At 38.1% G+C, this 9,490-nt stretch overlaps 1 pseudogene; it reads left to right on the plus strand.

The window, feature by feature from the left end:
• Nucleotides 1-5,920: 5,920 nt before the first annotated feature.
• On the plus strand, nt 5,921-8,886 carry LOC118833352 (annotated as a pseudogene).
• Nucleotides 8,887-9,490: the final 604 nt, after the last annotated feature.

Consider the following 9,490-nt stretch of genomic DNA (forward strand, 5'->3'; position numbering starts at 1 on the left):
CATTGTCATGAGTCTGCCATGTATTTCTTTTAGGAGTTATACAAGCTAGTTTACTAGATTAGTTTTGATTTCAAAACCTACATCAGCTTCACAGCATTCCCTTTCACTGTGGCCACTCCAGAAAAACATGTATCCAACTCCAACTTCAGTAACCTGGCCTTCATTGGCCAGCCTTGTTTCACTGAGGGCTGCTATTTGGATGTGATACCTGCTGAGCTCTCTTGCAACAACAGCTGCTCATCTTTCAGGTCTATGGGATTTTGATTTGGTATTGTCAGGATAAGCAAAAGCCTCATGTGGGCTGATGTGAATGAGTTAAAATTGGAAGGAAACAAAGAGAAACGATAGGAAATGGTAAAAATGTAGTTCATTCCATGCTCATGCAAAGGCAGTGATAGGAAAGATGAAATACTCTGTGAGGAACAGCAAATAAGTTATTTTGACTTGACTGTAGAATACATGAAAGAAAACAGTATATAATAAGGTTAAAAGATAAGCTGAAATTAAGAGTATGAAAAGATTTATATGCCAAGGAGAAGAGGTTTTAATCCATCTTAGAGATAATAGGGAGCCATCATAGTTTATTGAAGAGGTGAGTGAAATGGTCATACTTATAGTTGAGAAATAACTATGACCTCTAAATGGAAGATGGATTGAAGAAATAAAGCTGGTAGATGAATTAGGAGGGTATCGCATTAGTCCAGAAGAAAGGAAATACAGGCCTGAATTAAGACAGTAGCCCTATGGTTGGAGAAAAATGGAAGAATGCATTATGTCTCAGCAATCATAGAGGTACTTCGAGGTTGAAGAAGACCTGTGCTAATAAAGTAGTTATCACCAAATACAACATATCCCAAGTGATATGTGAAATCATAAGGAAACCAGGTAGATTAACTAGTATTAATGCAAACTTTTCTATTATAAACAAATTGATTATGCCCCTACTATGCCCAATTCACTTTAGTGGGCATCTGGGAAATAAAGATGAAAAATGATAGAGAGCTCCAATTAACATAAAATCTAACAAGGAGAGGATATATATATATATATATATATATATATATATATATATATATACACATACATATATATATACACACACATATATATACACACACATACACACATGTATATATATACACATACATATATGTATATATATACACACAATGCACACATACACACAAATACGTGTTTATGTATACATACATATACACATATGTATGTATGCTGGAGAAGGAAATTATGAAATGGTAAGCCACTTCAGTATTTTGGCAAAGAAAACCTAAAAAGGGGGTCATGAAGTGTGGGAAATGCCTGAAAAATGACTAAATGACAACATGTGTGTGTGTATATATATACACACACATGTATATACATGTATATATACATGTATATACACACACATGTATATACATGTATATATAGATAATATGTGTGTTTGTGCGCACATATACACATATGTTCATGTGTATATATTATATATGTGTACATATATATTGATAGTTTAAGAATATATGCCTTTCCTTTACATACACATTTATTTCATATGTGTGTACATGGAGGGAGATAGAGAGAGAGAGAGAGAGAGAGAGAGAGAGAGAGAGAGAAAGAGAGAGAGACAGAGACAGAGAGGACCTGATTGAAAACTTCCCTTCAGATGATTATGCTTAGAGAACCTGTTTGAAAGCCACTCAAAGGCATAAGTACTGACCAAAAATGGAGATGGAAACAGTGCACTGCTGTCTATAAGTTCTTGTACACATGCCTGTTTTTCAGGGATTTGGGGGATGGAGCTGAGAAACTATAAACCAGTGAAATGTTTGGGGGCAATGGGACTATTTACTGCCTATACTGTCACTATTGTGACATACTTGATGAAAATATGAAATACAGGTTTTTCAACCTAATTAGATATGCAGCATTACTAAAAAAAGGGTATCAATTTGATACATTAGATTAGAAGCCAGATTAGCAGATGAGAGAGGAGAAGGTAAAGATTAAAAGAATGAGATGATAAATATATCCTTCTCAACAGAAGCTGATGTCAGACTGCCCATTGCTGATTGAAATGAGCACAGCTGAATCAGAATATATTTCAGGTGACATCATTTACTGGAACTCAACTCACTCTGCAGTGTGTGGGAGGTCAGCAGAGGAAGGAGAGTCTTTCTGTGGTGTGAAGAGTTGCCTGGGCTTGATTCTCTTTAGTGCCATCTAGGGCTTGAAACCTGACTGAGGACAGAAATTAGCTGTAGGTGCTCAGAACTTCTCTCAAAACTGACTGGGAAAAAAGCAGACCCCTAAAGCTATGTGAAAAGCCATGGGGGCATTGGAGGGAAGAGACAAGTTGTCCTTTGGCACCTGAGAGAGACTGATTCTAAGGGATTTAAGTGCATTGCCTTTTAGTCAATTCATCATCTTGTTGATTGTATCTTCAGTGCTCTTTCTACTAAATGAGTCGGCCAAAGGACACTAGGTGGACGGTCGGTACAAGTGGGGGATTGAGTTACAAAATTATATTAAAAGGGTGTGAGGTTAGAATTTTTCCTAAGTAAATATACAAAACCAGGGATCTGCCCCTAATGGATTAGGAGGACAGGCTATCATATGGGATCAGGTAGCCTGACCAATTGATTGTTCAGAAAAAGCAAATGGGATAACTAACAGAAATAAGGATCACATGGGTTGACCAGGAAAGAAAAGCACTCCCATTATAGGTTAAAGGGAACAGGTCACCATCATTATTATTTGTATAAAAAGTATGAAAACTTGGGGCTGGAATCCAACATTCAATTTATATAGCATGAGTGTGAGACCAAGAGAGAGATGACTTGGGTTTTGATAGAACCGAGGAACAGAGAGCAATGTACATTGTACAAAGATCAAAGTCCCATCTCAGCTCTCATTCATGCAGGGGTTTATGATGAAAAGAATAGATGTTTGTGAAGGCATTGTATTATGTAAATATTATCTAGGGGTCTAGCTAAATATTATCAAAGTTTGGTGTATAAGTAGTCCAAAAGGATGCAGACACCTCCCACCATTTAGTGGTATAAGAAGAGGTGGAAAAGAAAGTGTGTTTCATAGGATCAATCACAGGCTTAGATATTGAAGGATCCTTAAATGTCTCTGGGTCCAACCTTCTTATTCTTGGTTGCAAGAGAAAGTTTTATGAGACAGCAGAGTTAGTTAATGATGAAGAAGAGACTTAGACACAGTGGGTGGTTTAATAACATCCTTGACAGTATAAAGTATTTCTCTTTTTTGTATATTGCAATGTATCTCCCAAGATAAATTAAATTATCATCTTTGATTTAGACCCATGACACTAGCTCAGAGGTATCTATCACTTGAATCTTATCCACACTATGAAATAGATGAGGATTTAATCCCGACCATCCTGTTAATGATAGTATTGTAGTTAAAAAGAAAAAAACCTGAAAGATGAATATTCACATACAAAGTAGTTATCTATTATAAAACATCCATTTACATAGATGGGATCATTCATTACAACATTTTTTCATTTTGAATATTGAGGTACACTGACAAAGAACAGTGACAGATTGTAAATGGTCATAAGGGCATTAAGATTGAGGATACAAAATGCAGTCAGGGAAAAAAAGCTTCACTAATACAGAATATAGATGATCCTTGAATTTGTGTGTGTCTGTGTGTGCATGTGAGAGAAAGAGACAAATACAGAGAGAAAAAACACAGACAGACAATTGTATTATGAGAAAAGATACAGTGAGTAGAATAATATACATGGAGTCTTATTCTCCCTTCAAAACAAAGTAATAATAAGGGATTGGGTTCCTGAATAAAGTCCTAAAAGCTAGAGAGAGAAAGAGAGAGAGAGACAGAGAGAGACAGAGAGAGACAGAGAGAGAGAGAGAGAGAGAGACAGAGAGACAGAGAGACAGAGAGACAGAGAGACAGAGACAGAGAGAGACAGAGACAGAGACACAGAGACAGAGACAGAGAATGCCTACATACTCAATTTGATCAGCTATAAGTTATACCGTACATCAAGGCTGTCCAAAATACTGCCTGCAGTGCTATTTTATGTGGCCTGCCTTACTGCCTCACAACTGAAAAAATAAAATAATAATTTGCATAGAATGTGTATTAGATTTTTTTAAATCCATCAATAATAAATAATCTTGTTGATGTTAAGTATCTTTGTTGTTTTTAATTGGTATTACAGACGGAACATATCCCACGGTATTTTCAGTCAATCTGTGGGATGCATTCAGTCTGTAAGATGCAGAGTAGTCAGTATGCACCTACTTTTTATACTGTTGTGTTGTCACTTTGTTGTGTTGTGTTTGCTTTCACGTTTCGCATCTTCGCCTGTCATATTGCAGACACGCATCCCCCGTCCTTTCTATTACTGTACTGTATTTTTTATTCTGGGTGTGGCCCTAGAATAATCATTTTATTTCAAACAGCCCTGCCACAGATTAAAGGAAGGGAAGGGTGGAATGGGGGAGGTAAAGAGAATAAGCATTTACCTACTATACCAGGCATTGCGATAAGTGTTTTTCACATAGCTTGTTTCATTTGATCCTTAGAACAACGCTGTAAGGTAGATGCTATTATTATTATACCAATTTTACAGTTGAAGAAACTAAAGCAAACAGAGGTTAAAAAACTTACACAGGGTCACACAACTAGGATTTGAACTCAGGACTTCCTCCCAGCAGTCTATCCACTGAGACACGATTTTTTTTCCCCTAAAGTATAAACAGGCTAATACAATCAATTGTATGCAATTTCATTTACATACTGAATAGAGAAGGGGATATAACCCATGGAGCATACATGAAAATAGACCTGTAGTTAGTCAGTCAGTCATGGGGTTATGCTGCATGGAACACACATGGCAACGGGCCTAGCAAGCCATCCTAGAGCTCTCCTGGAAACTCCAATTATATATGTAGTCCAAACCTAACAGGGTTTCATCTTTTGGGATGAGGAAGTAATTATTTTATTGGCCACAAAGTATGTTGCTCCTGACTCAGTGGACTGTTAAAAAGAACTAGTCCATCTCACTGACCCTCTCTTGTCTTCAGATCTGCAAATTGTGTCAGGACAATTCAAGCTTATCTATAAAGGGGAAGAAGGGATACTTCCTTTCCATCATCCTGGTCTTATGGAGGCTTCAGGTATACAGAAACTAAATCATATACCCTAAGATATGTGAAGGCTTCAAATAGGCTCTCACAACCTGCCTCTTTGGCTTGTTTGTGTTTTATTCCCAAATGTAGGCACTTAAACAGAAGTCTTAAAACAAACATGTCTAGCCTTAGAGGCCACCTTATGAATTCAAGGGATCCAGAGCTTCTGAACACTTAGTTGGTGCCAGCTGCATTTTGACAGGAGACCCTGAAAACTTCTTTGATGCATCTTAGAGGAGAGGGCAACTGGCAAGCGGGTGAACCCGAACCTTGGCTGGGCTTGTAAGAGCACATAGACCTTGAAAGAATTGCTTGGACAGTGCAGGGGGGGGATGAATTATAAAATATCTATTCCACACTCAGAGCAAATCTTTTTTGATTTTGATGGTTTTAAGTTTCAATCTTCTGTGAGAGAATAATATTTACTATGAATTATGTTACTGTTTTATGTTTTAAGTTTTTGTCAATAAACAATTTATGTTAAATACTTCTTTTGCATGGAGGAAATAGCTTCCCATACATGATTTATGTTTATTACACAGAGTACTTTAAATTTCTCCTTATCCTTATAAGAGCCTAGACATTGGACAAATGGAAATTTTAAGGCTTTTTCCCCATTTTGGGGCTCTGAGGGAGAGGTCTAGAGAGCCAATGAGGGTGATGACTTTTTTTTTTAAAGCCTGGTCTCTCTTTTTAGAGGACCCTCCCTCAGGACTGAATGCTATTTAAAGAACATGGGTGCCGAACTGAAAGAAGACACTTACTGGAAACGGATACGGTGGGCTCCCTAGACACAACAACAATCAGAAGGATTATATTATAATATACGAATTTGACATGTATTTCCTAAATTCTGACTGGGGGCTTTTAGCTAGTGCAGTGGATAGAAACTGGGTCTGGAGTCAGGAAGAAGTAAATTTAAATCAGCTTAGACACTTAACTGGTTGTGTGTTTGCTGTTCAGCCATTTCAGTCATATGTGACTCTTCATGACTCCAATTTGGAGTTTTCTAGGCAAAGACAATGGCATTGCCATTTTCTTCTCCATACGAGTTGTGTAACTCTGGGCGCCTCTGTTTGCCTTGGTTTTCTCAACTGTAAAATGAGGATCATAACAGCACCTACCTCACAAAGTTGTTATAAAAATCAAATGGCATACTATTCGTAAAGTTCTTAGCATAGTGCCTGGCACATAGTAAGTAATCTATAAATGCTCATTCTTTATTTTATTTCATCAAGTCAGAAGGAAAAGAATCTTTCATCATAGCTCTTCAGTGCTTCCTGCAGTGATCTTCACATGATACTCAGATAATATATATTCATTGTGAGATTTGTTGTATTGCTTCATGGACAGAAGATTCATAATGGTTTCCTTGAAGAAATCCTTAAAGGCACAGTTGAAAAGTCCACTTGATTGCTTTTTGATCTATAGTTTGAACATTGAACAATACTGGTTTGTTCTTCTTTAGTTGTTTTTTTAGTGTTGCTTTTCTTCTCTATAGACAACTTAGGGAAACACATTTTTGCATTTCCTGCTACATTTGAAGTTGGAATTCCCTCAAAATGCGCTCTATGCCATGTTTATGTGGTTCCTTCCTAAATGCTACAAGTAATAACATGGGTGGAACCAGGGAAACGTAATACGTGAGACATTGCAAGATGAATTGTGAAGAACTGCCTGTTAAGATGGAAAAAGGGAAGCTTTGCAAGTTAGTGGAAGGCCAAAATTGTACAATACTTTCAAAAGGTATGGTTTCATTGCAACACATTCAAACGATTGTTCATATTACAAATTGCTGGAATTTGCTCAGTTCTTCCAATCTGGGCATATACTCTTCACCTTGAAGTGTAGTTGAAGACAGAAAATCAGTGCAATTATAAATTGTTCTTGATGCATTAAAGCCAAAAAACAAAAACAAAGAAAAATGCAAAGTCAAAACAGCATGGCACATGTTCCATGTTAGAATCGTCCCAGAATCTGTTTCATCCTTGCCTTCTTTTGTGTTCACCAAAACCCCACGCAATTTAATATTTAATTACTTCATATTTGAACTACTTGCAGTAGCCTTCATACTTATCTTTTACTACTTTGTCTCCCACACTCTCACACCCATCCTATACACAACTTCAAGACTAACCTTCCGAATAAAAAATGACATCATTATCAAATGAAAAACTGCTTAATATTCAAGGTCCTCCAAGATTTGTCCTCAAACCTTTCTCATTGTGAGTGAACTAACTTTCACTTTATGTCTGTGCAGTTTTAGTTGTTTTGGAGCAGCATTGTGTAGGAGATGGAGAAGTAAATACAGGAAGACTTATCATGTCTTACCACCGGTATATAGTAGGTATGTGACATTGGGTGAATCTCTTCTATTGCTCTATGTAATTCTCTAATGCTGAATTCCAAAGAAGGTGCCAGCTTGGATAAGTACAGGTAATTTCCTTACCAGGAGTTCATTATGGCAAAACAATTTAAAGAAGGAAGGAGGGAAGGAAGGAAGGGAGGAAGAAAGGAAGGAAGGGAGGGAGGGAGGAAACTGTGTAGAAGAAAACAGAAATAGAAGTTATTTTTTTCCATTCCTAATAGATCATCAGTTACACATTGCAATAGTATCTTACAACCAGAAATTCATATCAATTACCGAAATAAATTGTCTTTTATCATTCTGATGGTAAATTTAATAAAGTAGTTCCTGATTTTTTTTCCTTTATCCAGGTTAGGTATGGGTAATAATATAGCCTAAGAAATGAGAAACAGTCCTGATCTTGAACTCAATCAAATGGTTGGAATATGGTAGAATCATTTCCCCAGCTGTGTCTTCGTGATTTTCATCTCTAAAGTAGAAATACTCTCATTAGTCCAGGCACTTGTGGTTAAGTTTTATGCTTTTTTCTTCACTGGCCACATATAGTTTGGACATTGCTTTGAATTTCATGTGGAAGGAAATAATGCAAACTTTACTTTTACAATTTAGTTTTTCAATAAAAGTAAATTTTGTATTATGAAATTATAAAGATAAATTATTTTGACGGAGGCCTGGTGGCTGCCGCTGCAACAGCAGCATCACCAGCAGAGGCATACACGGTGACCCCCCACGGCTCCCGGCAGTCCAGGCGGGAGGGGGAGCAGAGCCCCCACCGGAGGAGAACCTGCAGTGCCCTTGGGTGGAGCTGCACCTCAGAGGTAAGAGCTATGGCCACAGCGCTGGGCCAGCCTCATCTCAGTATATAATGGCAACATGGAAAAGAATATTCTGGACGCACAGCACGAATCTGGACGGAGCAGCTCCAAGAGTTCTCACTGTGACAGTCCGCCTTGCTCACAGACACCCCAAGATATTAACAGAACTTCTGAAAGCGATACTCACAGCATTGGAGAAAAGAACAGCTCCCAGTCTGAAGGAGATTATATGGAAAGAAGTAGAGAACATCCTGAAGAAGAACTCGGACTGGATCTGGGACTAGTCTAGCAGGCCTGAAAACATCCTGCCAAAGGAGTTTCTTTTTAAGCACCCAAACGGCTCGGCCACCCTCAGCATGAGGAATACGAGTCTCACGAAGAAATGGTGGGGTGGGGGCCATCTTCTTGGCAGTTTTTGAAGGTTTTCCTTCTGTCCCTGCTGCTGTCTCACTTCCTCCCCATTGGGCTGGGGATCTACATTGGAAGATGCCTCACCACCTCCACCAGCACCTTCTAGGGCAGTGGGGCCAGAAGTCTCTCTGAGCAGCAGGCTACTGTCTTTGAGCATGCAGAATGGGTCGCAGAGGAAGCCCGTCCATTCGTCTATAGTGGCTCCTATGACCTGTGTTCATTTGTTGTGTAAATGTCGTGTTCCTAGTTCAGTAAAATGGAAGGATAGATACCTGTATTCATAGCCGGGCACCAGTGTAGAGAGCAGGTCAGACTCCTCTTTGTAGGTTTAGCCCTTGACTTCTCTGATGACCACCTTTCCTATCCCAATCCTGAGGCATCCTGGAATTCCATGAAATCCCAAAACTTCCAACTTCCCCTAAACATTGCTACTCCTTTGGAAAAAAATACGTTATTAAAAAAAAAAAACAACATTATTTTTCATGAAATTAAGATGGATTCCGAAGATTAGGTAATTCTGATAGGTGAAACATTTCCAAATTTTGTTTGATGATTTCATTTTCATTATATGAATCTATTCTCTTGTAAGCATTATGTATCCATACTATTCTATACTGTATTTCGGCTAATAGGAAAGGAATTTAGGAATGGATTAATGCAGCAGGCTGAGCAATAGCATTCTTTCTTCCTTCTCAGCACGTTTCATATTA

The sequence above is a fragment of the Trichosurus vulpecula genome, unplaced genomic scaffold (genome assembly GCF_011100635.1).
Source record: "Trichosurus vulpecula isolate mTriVul1 unplaced genomic scaffold, mTriVul1.pri scaffold_47_arrow_ctg1, whole genome shotgun sequence".
Lineage (NCBI taxonomy): Eukaryota > Metazoa > Chordata > Mammalia > Diprotodontia > Phalangeridae > Trichosurus > Trichosurus vulpecula.